The sequence below is a fragment of the Talpa europaea genome (assembly GCF_964194135.1).
Source record: "Talpa europaea genome assembly, chromosome: 5".
Classification (NCBI taxonomy): Eukaryota; Metazoa; Chordata; class Mammalia; order Eulipotyphla; family Talpidae; genus Talpa; species Talpa europaea.
Window position 1 is genome coordinate 48,543,684 of NC_140071.1, and position 8,812 is coordinate 48,552,495.

An 8,812-nucleotide genomic window follows, 5' to 3' on the forward strand; every position below is an offset into this window, starting at 1 on the left:
ACAGCAGACCTCTCCTGTCTTGCCTGCTGCTCCCCTCAGCAGTCTATCTCAGTATATCCCCGTTACGCTTCCCACTGTGTCTCTGGCAAATCCTCTCACCCTCCCCTCCCCACAACTCTGGCCTATACCCCAGTTCTTGTATGCATAAATAAAATATATTTTAAATATATAAATAAATGATTAGAAATAGGGGCCTCCCTGGTGGTGCAGGGGGTTAAGCTTAGAGCTGTGAGGCTGTCCTTGGCCTTTGCAGCACGAGTTGGATCCCAGCCACCCAGGGAGTAACACACATGTTGTGGCAGACCTCTCCTGTCTTGCCTGCTGCTCCCCTCAGCAGTGTATTTCGGTACACATGCCTGATCTGCTCTCCACTTTCTCTGGTGAATCTTCTCACCCCCTCCCCTGCAACTCTGGCCTGTACCCCACTTCTTAAAAAAGTAAAATTAAAAAATAATAATTAGAAATAGCTTTTCTTACTGCTTTGTTAATAGGCCATCAGAGAATAAATGTGAAATGGACAAATATCCCATTTTCTCTGGGCACACCAAGGATTTTCTGAATTATGAAAATATCTGTGCCTTAAAGAGTATTAGACGCTTCTTATGTAACCCTTATTCTGGCCCATCTACCACTGTGGCAGACAGCTCCTCATCAGTTTCAACAAGCACAAGGCGACATCTCATTTCATGCATTCCCACACCACAAGCTCCCCTCTAGGGCTTCCCTATCCACTCCCAGTCAAGACACAGGCAACTAGCAGACTCTACCTGGAACTCATTCATACTCAGCTTAAGGAATTGTAATAAGTAGATAAATGTAAACTGATAGAAACTGATACTTAATTTCATAATTCTGTCAGATTACAAAAATAATGCATGTTCATTGTGGGGGGAGGGGAGAATGGAAAGTACCAAAAAGTACAAAGAAAATAAAAATCTCCTGTAATTAGAGATTAAAAAACATTTGGTATAGATACTTCTGGTCTTTTGAGTAACAACATGTGTTATTTTAAACCAATAGTGACTAATAAATTGCTAAAGCCAGTTTCTCTTATAAGAGAAATAACTAACAGTTGATAATTTCAATACTATGGATGTGAGATTAGGCATTTCACAGGCATTCTCACACATCCTCGCATAAACACTACAGAGCAAGTAGACATCCCATTTTACAGAGAAGGAAACTGAAGTCTGGGAACTTACAAGCAGCAAGCCCATGATTAAAATCAAGTCAGCCTATTCTAATACCCTTGTTTTTTCTATATACCATGATGCTGGTCCCACTGTCTTTTTTTTTTTTTTAAAGATTTATTTATTAATGCATTCAAGAACTGGGATACTGGACAGAGGTGCGGGGGTGGGGGGATGAGAGCAATCTCCAGTGACAGAGGGGAACAGAACAGGCAGACTGACTGAAATACACCGCTGAGGGGAGCAGTGGGTGAGACAGGAGAGGTCTGCTGTGCCATGTGGGTAGCTCCCTGGCCAGCTGGGGATCGATCTCGTGCTACAGAGGCTGCTGACAGCATCACAGTGCTGTGCTAACCCCTTGCGCCACCAGAGAGACCCCCCCCACTCTCATTTCTTTATACTTTTTATTTTATATATCATTTACATCATTTTTCATTTTTGTACAATGTATGCATTTTCATCTTGGTTATCGTCCCCATAAAATTCCCACCCCTCCTTGTTTTGATCCTACTCCCTTTTCCCCCCCTGTAGTATGTCTCTGGCTTAGAGTTGCCTGTTGATTTTGATTTTCACTTTATTATAACTCCTTGATTATGTTATCATATACGTTGCATTAGATGACAGAAATGAATCATATACAACTTGCCTCAAGAAAAAACAATTCTTTACTTTTCATTTCAGTGGTTGGAAGTATAATGCCATTTCTGCATCTTGCAGAAGCCCATCACCACCATCTTCACAGGTGAAAGGAAAATCAAAGTTACCACAAGAAGAACTTTATGGCATTAAAGAACTGAATCTAAAAGGACAGAATGCTGAAAGGAAAATCATCTAAATACATTTTCTTTAGGCACATTTGAAACTGCACATTTCTTGAGCCTTCAGCCAGTTTTATTTTGGAATTGATGGAAATTTCCTAGGGAAAAAATAGGGATAAACTTTATCATTAATAGCTAAAATGTATTAAGCACTTGCTATGTGCTGGGCACTGTTATTCACCTAAGCCCACAACAGCCCTTTGGCATAGACACTTTCTTTTGTAGTTACCAAGTGAGAACATGGGCACCATGAGGCTGCAGGACTTGCTCATGATCACACAGCCATCAGCGCTGGAGTTCACAGCAGAACACATGGCCTTCACCACTGCAACAGACTGCGTCTCAGTCTTCCCTAGAGTTCTCAGGGATTTTCCATTATTGGAAAGACTGAATTCACAATTGAGGGGACAACCCCAGCGTTCTGAAGATAAAATCAAGAAGGCAGGCGTCACCCATGCACTATTCCTTGTTCCTACCTCTGCTTGAAATTGAATCCTGGATCAGCGGTCTGATGAGTGCATTTGTGTTCTCCGCATCAGGTAAAACTGCTTCAGAGAAAATAACAGCAGATGCTCCTCTATTTTGCTTGAATGATCTAATTACATGAGAGTGTTAACATCACCCAATTTATTGATGTCTTCAAAACATCCTCCCTGACAATATGGTCTTTGGCAAAGTGCTTTTTAGCAGTAACATGAGCTGGCAGAGTAACAGCCTATCTGCTCTATTCTTTCAACCTAGAGATAACATTTTCAAATACACTAACTTACAGTTTCCCAACAGGGACAAAGTCACATTTTGAGGAAGATAATTCTTAGTTATGAATTATCCTGTAACTACAAGATGGTTCAGCATCCTTCCCTCCTTTCTACTATACACACTCACACACACACACACACACACACACACAACTATGCCCACACTTTCTCAAATTTCCAGTAGGGAGATGGCACTGAAACCATCTGGGCTAAATAAATGGGACCATTATTGACTGAGCCACTCACCAAAGAGAAGCTGCACATCCTGTAAGAGCCACAGCTAACACCAAGCTGGAAATGCTATTGTTCAGGGCAGTGTTATCTCTGTTGACCGTGCCCTGCCACTTTAAGGGAGAAATTTCTCTCTGTTTGTTAAAAACTGTAACTCACCAGCTAATTCTGGGAAACCTGCACGTCCCAGCCCTTCATACAAGTGCTTTCTCTATGACTGTGCTTGCAAGTCATTTCTCTTCTGATGCCAGTTAGATTAAAAAAGCCCAGTGTATGAAAGTGCTTCCAGACCCTTTCACCGGTGCTTCTTGAGGGTGTCCAGAGTTTGAATTCACTGCAGCACTTGCCAGGCATCTACTATGCTTGACACGGACCAAAGGAGCATCTGACCTTGGCCCAGGGTGACAATCTTTTTTTTTTTTCTTTTTTTTTAAATAATAAATTTTATTTTTATATTCCCCATACAATTGCAACCCCCACTTTCTGATCCCAATCCCTCCCCTCCCGCCCCCCACCCCCCAAAAGTGTCTCTGTTTCATAGTTTTTTGTTGATTCTGATTTTCACTTTCTTATAGTTATTCATTTTCCTGGTCCCTTATTTAAGTTTTCTAGATTCCTGCTATGAGTGAGACCATCCGGTATTTTTCTTTTTCTTTTTGGCTTATTTCACTGAGCATGATCCCTTCCAGTGCCATCCATGTTGCTGCAAATTGCATGTGCTTATCTTTTTTGAATGCTGAGTAATATTCCATGGTGTATATGTACCACATCTTCTTGATCCAATTGTGGAGCTGTACCTCAGTGTCCAGGTAGCATTGCTGTAGAGAGAGCTTCTTACACCTGAAGCACAAGTTTCACCTGGGGATCTTGTTGATGGGCAGATTCTGATTCTGTTAGTCTGGAATGAGGATCTGCACATCAATAAGCTCCCTCCTCCTCCTGCTGTTGTTGCTGCTGCCGCCATTACTCAAGCATGTACCATCGTGCAGTCTTGCTTCAAGGAAACTGCCCTGATGGAAGTCTGGGACCCCAGGGCAGGACTATTTGATGGGTAAATCATCGCTGGATTCCTAACCCCTAAGAGCTGTTGAGGAAGGTGCTGGCATACAGAGAGGGAAAGCCATTCTCCACAGGAGTTCGCAGTTACACAGAGGGGACAGCTATTGAGTGTGAGGGAGCAAACAGATGGGCCTGAACTCTGGAGTGAGGTTCACTGGTTAATTGGTGGGGCAGCTATTTCAGAGAAGTGAACTCCACGCATAAAGATTGTTGTACTTCTAGGCGAATCTTGTTCCTTTCCTAATTTTGCCCTTGCCAAACTCATTTTCCTTAAACACCATCATCAACATGTCACTCTGTTGCTCAAAAGCCTACAAACTCCCTAGTGCCAGAGCATTTCCCTAGTTACAATGTAATCAGATTGTGACTGTCACTGTTATCCTGCCAAGTAGATTATAAACTCCATCAAACATGCACATGGCTTAGAGACTGAGCCCTCACCTGCAGAGTTAAACGCACTCTGCACACAATAAAGCTCGATTGAAACTTTAAAATGTCCCTCATTCCCATGGCAAGTACTCAGAAAGTGCATTATATTTCTAAATCACTTCTTTAGTCCAGAGAGATTTCCAGAAGGCAACTCAATCTTCCCAAAGACTTCACAAGATACTATGTGCCTAATAAGTGCCAAATAAATAGTAAAAAAAACTTTTCAGAAACTGTGAACAACATGCAACATTTCCAATGTTTTATCTTCCTTTTTTCACATGAAAATGTGGCCCTAAAATTAGTAATTAAAAGGTGCTATAATTTACCTGGTGGTGTACGAGGCATGTGCTTATGGGCTATGGATCAACCATCAATAATTCCCAGAAATCAATAATGCAAATCAACCTCTGAGCACCAAATCTGGTCACATCTCATGATCTCCATGTTAGGGAAAAGCTCTGAATGAATGAGGATGTTAGGAAATGGGTACAGTTAGTTAGGAGCAGCCAAGTGCCCCAAGCGCTCAAGCCCCCACACCCATTTATCAATCTGCCCATTTATCAACCTGAATGAGGAACAACTGGTTGGAACTAGGATGGTGCCTCCCAAGCCCAGGTGCCCTAAGCCCTTTTATTAATCTGATTGAGAAACAATCGGTTGGAGTCAGGGTGCCCACAACCCAATCAGAAATGGAATGTTCAGAACACCAACACAATAACACAGTACAAAAGCAATGTACTCAAAGCAGGTCAGGAAGGCAGGCCAGGTAACCTGGGAGACTCAGTGGGTCTTGGTAACCTAGGAGACCCTACGGCCCCCAACCAATCAGTAAGAGACACAACACTGGGACACCCAACAGCCAAACCCTCACTGCTTGCCCAATATACCCATATAAACACCCACTTCTTGCCCCCTCAGTGGCGACCCATTCAGGATGCCTCTCGCTCAGAGAGCTCTCCTGTCCTAATTCTTATCTGTCAATAAATCTCTTCCTTGGCTAACTAATGCTGGTTTCCACATTGAATTTTTTCCTCTCAGAGATAAGAACCAGAGAGGCCCCTAGCCCCCAGGCCCAATTCATGAATAGAAAGTTTTACCATGGACAGTGTTTGCTTCCTTGCTTCTTTGTTTTAAAAGCTATTTACCCAAACAAACTTTCTCACTTGCTAGGTTTTAGTCAAATCATAAAAAAGCAAACCTAAGGACTCCAGCTAACCTGACAGTTAGGTCTGGCTGAAATGATTCCATGGCTTGGAATCATCTAATAGAGTGTGGGTCTGTATCCCACATGTCCTTCATGGAACAACAGATCTCACCCAAAGCCATGTGTGAGAAGAACTCACCTGTGAGCTGGTTTAAGGGAGTCCTCCCTGGAGTGGAAGCCCTGAACTATGAGCCTTTGACTAGGAAATAAATCCATTCACCCCAGAACCTCTCAAGGAACACCAGAAATCAGGTGGGGTTCCCAGTGATTAGTCAACTGTTAAATCCTAATTTCCTTAGTGCGCATTCAGTTAGGACATTAATTTCCTTACAAGTTACATGTCACCTTTTCAATGTGACTCAATGAAAGTAATCATCCTTTGCAAACTTCAATTTGCTATAAATTCCCATGAGTATCTGTTGTCCACAGAGTTCTCATGACCCTTGGGGCCTAAGCTGACTGTTCTGGGGCACTTGCAGTGTGAGGGCTGTGGGGAGCACTGGGCACACACTTAGGGATCTGCCACCAGAAAGGCTGTGTTCTCAACACTGAATGCCTGTTGCCCACCTCGCCTGGGCTGTGGGTGCCTGGCCGCTGCTCCTCAGCGGCTCTGACTGCCTCTGTAAAGTTCCACACACAGCCAGCCTCTGCACTCATTAGCTTTCAGCTGACGATAAGCCAGGATCCAGGGGTGACTCTGAATATGCCTGCTCCCCAGACCGTAGTCTGGCTTGAATGTCAGAGTACAGTTGGTTGATGGGTCCCTGATGCTCTCACCATGCTCCTAAATGGAAGGTAATTGTATTAGATGACAGCAGGCATTTTCTGCTTATTGCCTCATTTCAGAGTATACATCTTTTTCTCCAGATATACGGGGTGAGGTGATAACAGAAACTATGCTTCCAATGTTATCTACCACTGGATCAATTTTTTGTCACTCAAGATGGAGGAAATATCTGAAATGAAAAGCTTGAGTACTGTCTGTTGGACACAGGAAATGTGAAGGATTTTGCCATGTCATGCCCCATGCTGCTGACCGATATTTAACCACCCAACAGAGGATCAAGGGGAAGCCTCAGCTAAGGAAATGTTACAGCAACAAAGCCATCTTTACTAGCCCTACTTTCAACCCAAGTCCCCCATTCTTCTTTTGGGGTGTTTGATTTTCTCATATCAAAGTTTCACTGGAGGGCATGGTGAGGTAACATACAGCTCAAGAGGTATGAACCTATAACTCTAAATCATATACAGTGTTGTAAAACAACACCATTTCAATAAAAAAAGGTACAGTTTTTTTAAAAAAAAAGTAAATTTAAAAAAAAACAACAAATAACAGAGTCTTGGGGCCCAGATACTCCTAATAAGACCCTGTGGCTGGTGCTCTATTCATCCTGCTCCCTAGTGAGCAGAGCAAACCCGGAGCCTAGCTCTGGGCCAATGGAATACAGAGAACAGTAGTCCACATCATTTTGTTTTAGGCCACTGCACCCAACAGGGCTGTGCCTGGATTGATGTCTTGTTTTCTGACTTCAAAGGTTCCTCTTGTCCTCCTTGCAGAATCCAACCAAAAAAAAAAAGGGAGAAAATCTCAAAGTGAAAGTAAGTATTCAGGTGTCCAGGTTCCAGAAAATCCATCCAGCAGAGGTCGCAAACAGTCAAGGACATGCAGGACACACCACTCACCAAGAGCCTGGGAAAATCTTATCTATTCTCCTCTCCCTTTGTACACAGAATGACTTCTATTTTTGCCTTTCATTTAAATGAAAAATTCTCTGAAGGGCACAATAAGAGTCAAGGCTTGGGCAAGACATTGATCAGAAATGCTGCAGGCCTTGGCTTTCAAATCCAATGGGAAGAACACGACAGTGGGGGACTGAGCCTGCACCCTTCATAGCATCAGCAGTCTCCTCTAGGAAGGTCTGAAAACTCCAGGAAGCGTGGCCATGGTAAAAGGCAAGACCATTCTCTAGTATCTGGACTTTGACAGAAGTTGGAATAGGAAGGAAAAGTATGAATTACCCACAGTTATATCAGTATCATAAAATGCAAGGTCTTCTCCATCCCAGCCTTTGATTTATTCCCACTGAAACTAACTGCCAGAGAATTCCGGAAATGGAAAGAGTGGGGGTAGGGGATTCAGCCAACTTAAGAGCAGTGGCACTTCACTTTTTTCTTTTCTCCTCATTCATCTGCTGGAACAGTGATGAACCCAATAAGATCAAACCCCCAAATACCACGGGTAAACAGAGAAGAGTGCAAGATACCTCTCTATTCACCTTCACACTTGATTATTTTTATTTCTTTAAGAAATCTGTATGCTTTGCACACTCTGGGATGAGACCAGGATGTCCTCAGGTTTCCATAGGAAAAGGCTGGGGATTTGGAAAGTCCAGGTCTTTTTCAACAGTCAATGGAGGCATTAAACAGCTTTTCTGCCAAAGCACAGAACAGTCAGCAGGAGTAACACACACCAACGCTGATGGAAATTAAAATAGCATAAGCCAGATTTTAGGCAGCTCCCATTTGCTTCTGAATCACTGAATGTAATGATGGATAACTGGGTGGTTGGGTAGATAGATAAATGGAGATAAGAAGGGAAATTTCAATCATCTCTTTAAATTTTTTATTAGTAATCTTTTCATGTTGGATATAGACTTGTTTAATAATGGAGAGAATTAAAAATAATAAATGCACTTGGTTAAAAAAAACTTTTAAATATTAATATATAAAAACTAAATCTTCTTTCCACCCCAGATTTCCTAGCTATCACCAGGCTTAACAATTTGTTGCATTTCTGGGGGTCTCCTTTAGTTATATATAAAAATAACCCAAGAAGAATATGCTCAGGGATCCTAAATATATACACATGCATTTTTATGATTTCCAAAGTTCATCTAACTCTCACATCTTAGATTTGTTAAGAAAGAGAACTTAATTCATTTGGTGGAAAAGTAATTTATTCTTATGTAGGAAAAAGAATCCAAAAATGCTAAGGCATTAAGAATAGAACCAATGAAAATTTCTATTTTTAAAGAAAATGTGAAAACAACAATTTAAAGAACAGGAAAAAGGTGAAATTTTGGAAAGTTTCCTTAATAAGATCCAGAGATGACTGAAGAAAAT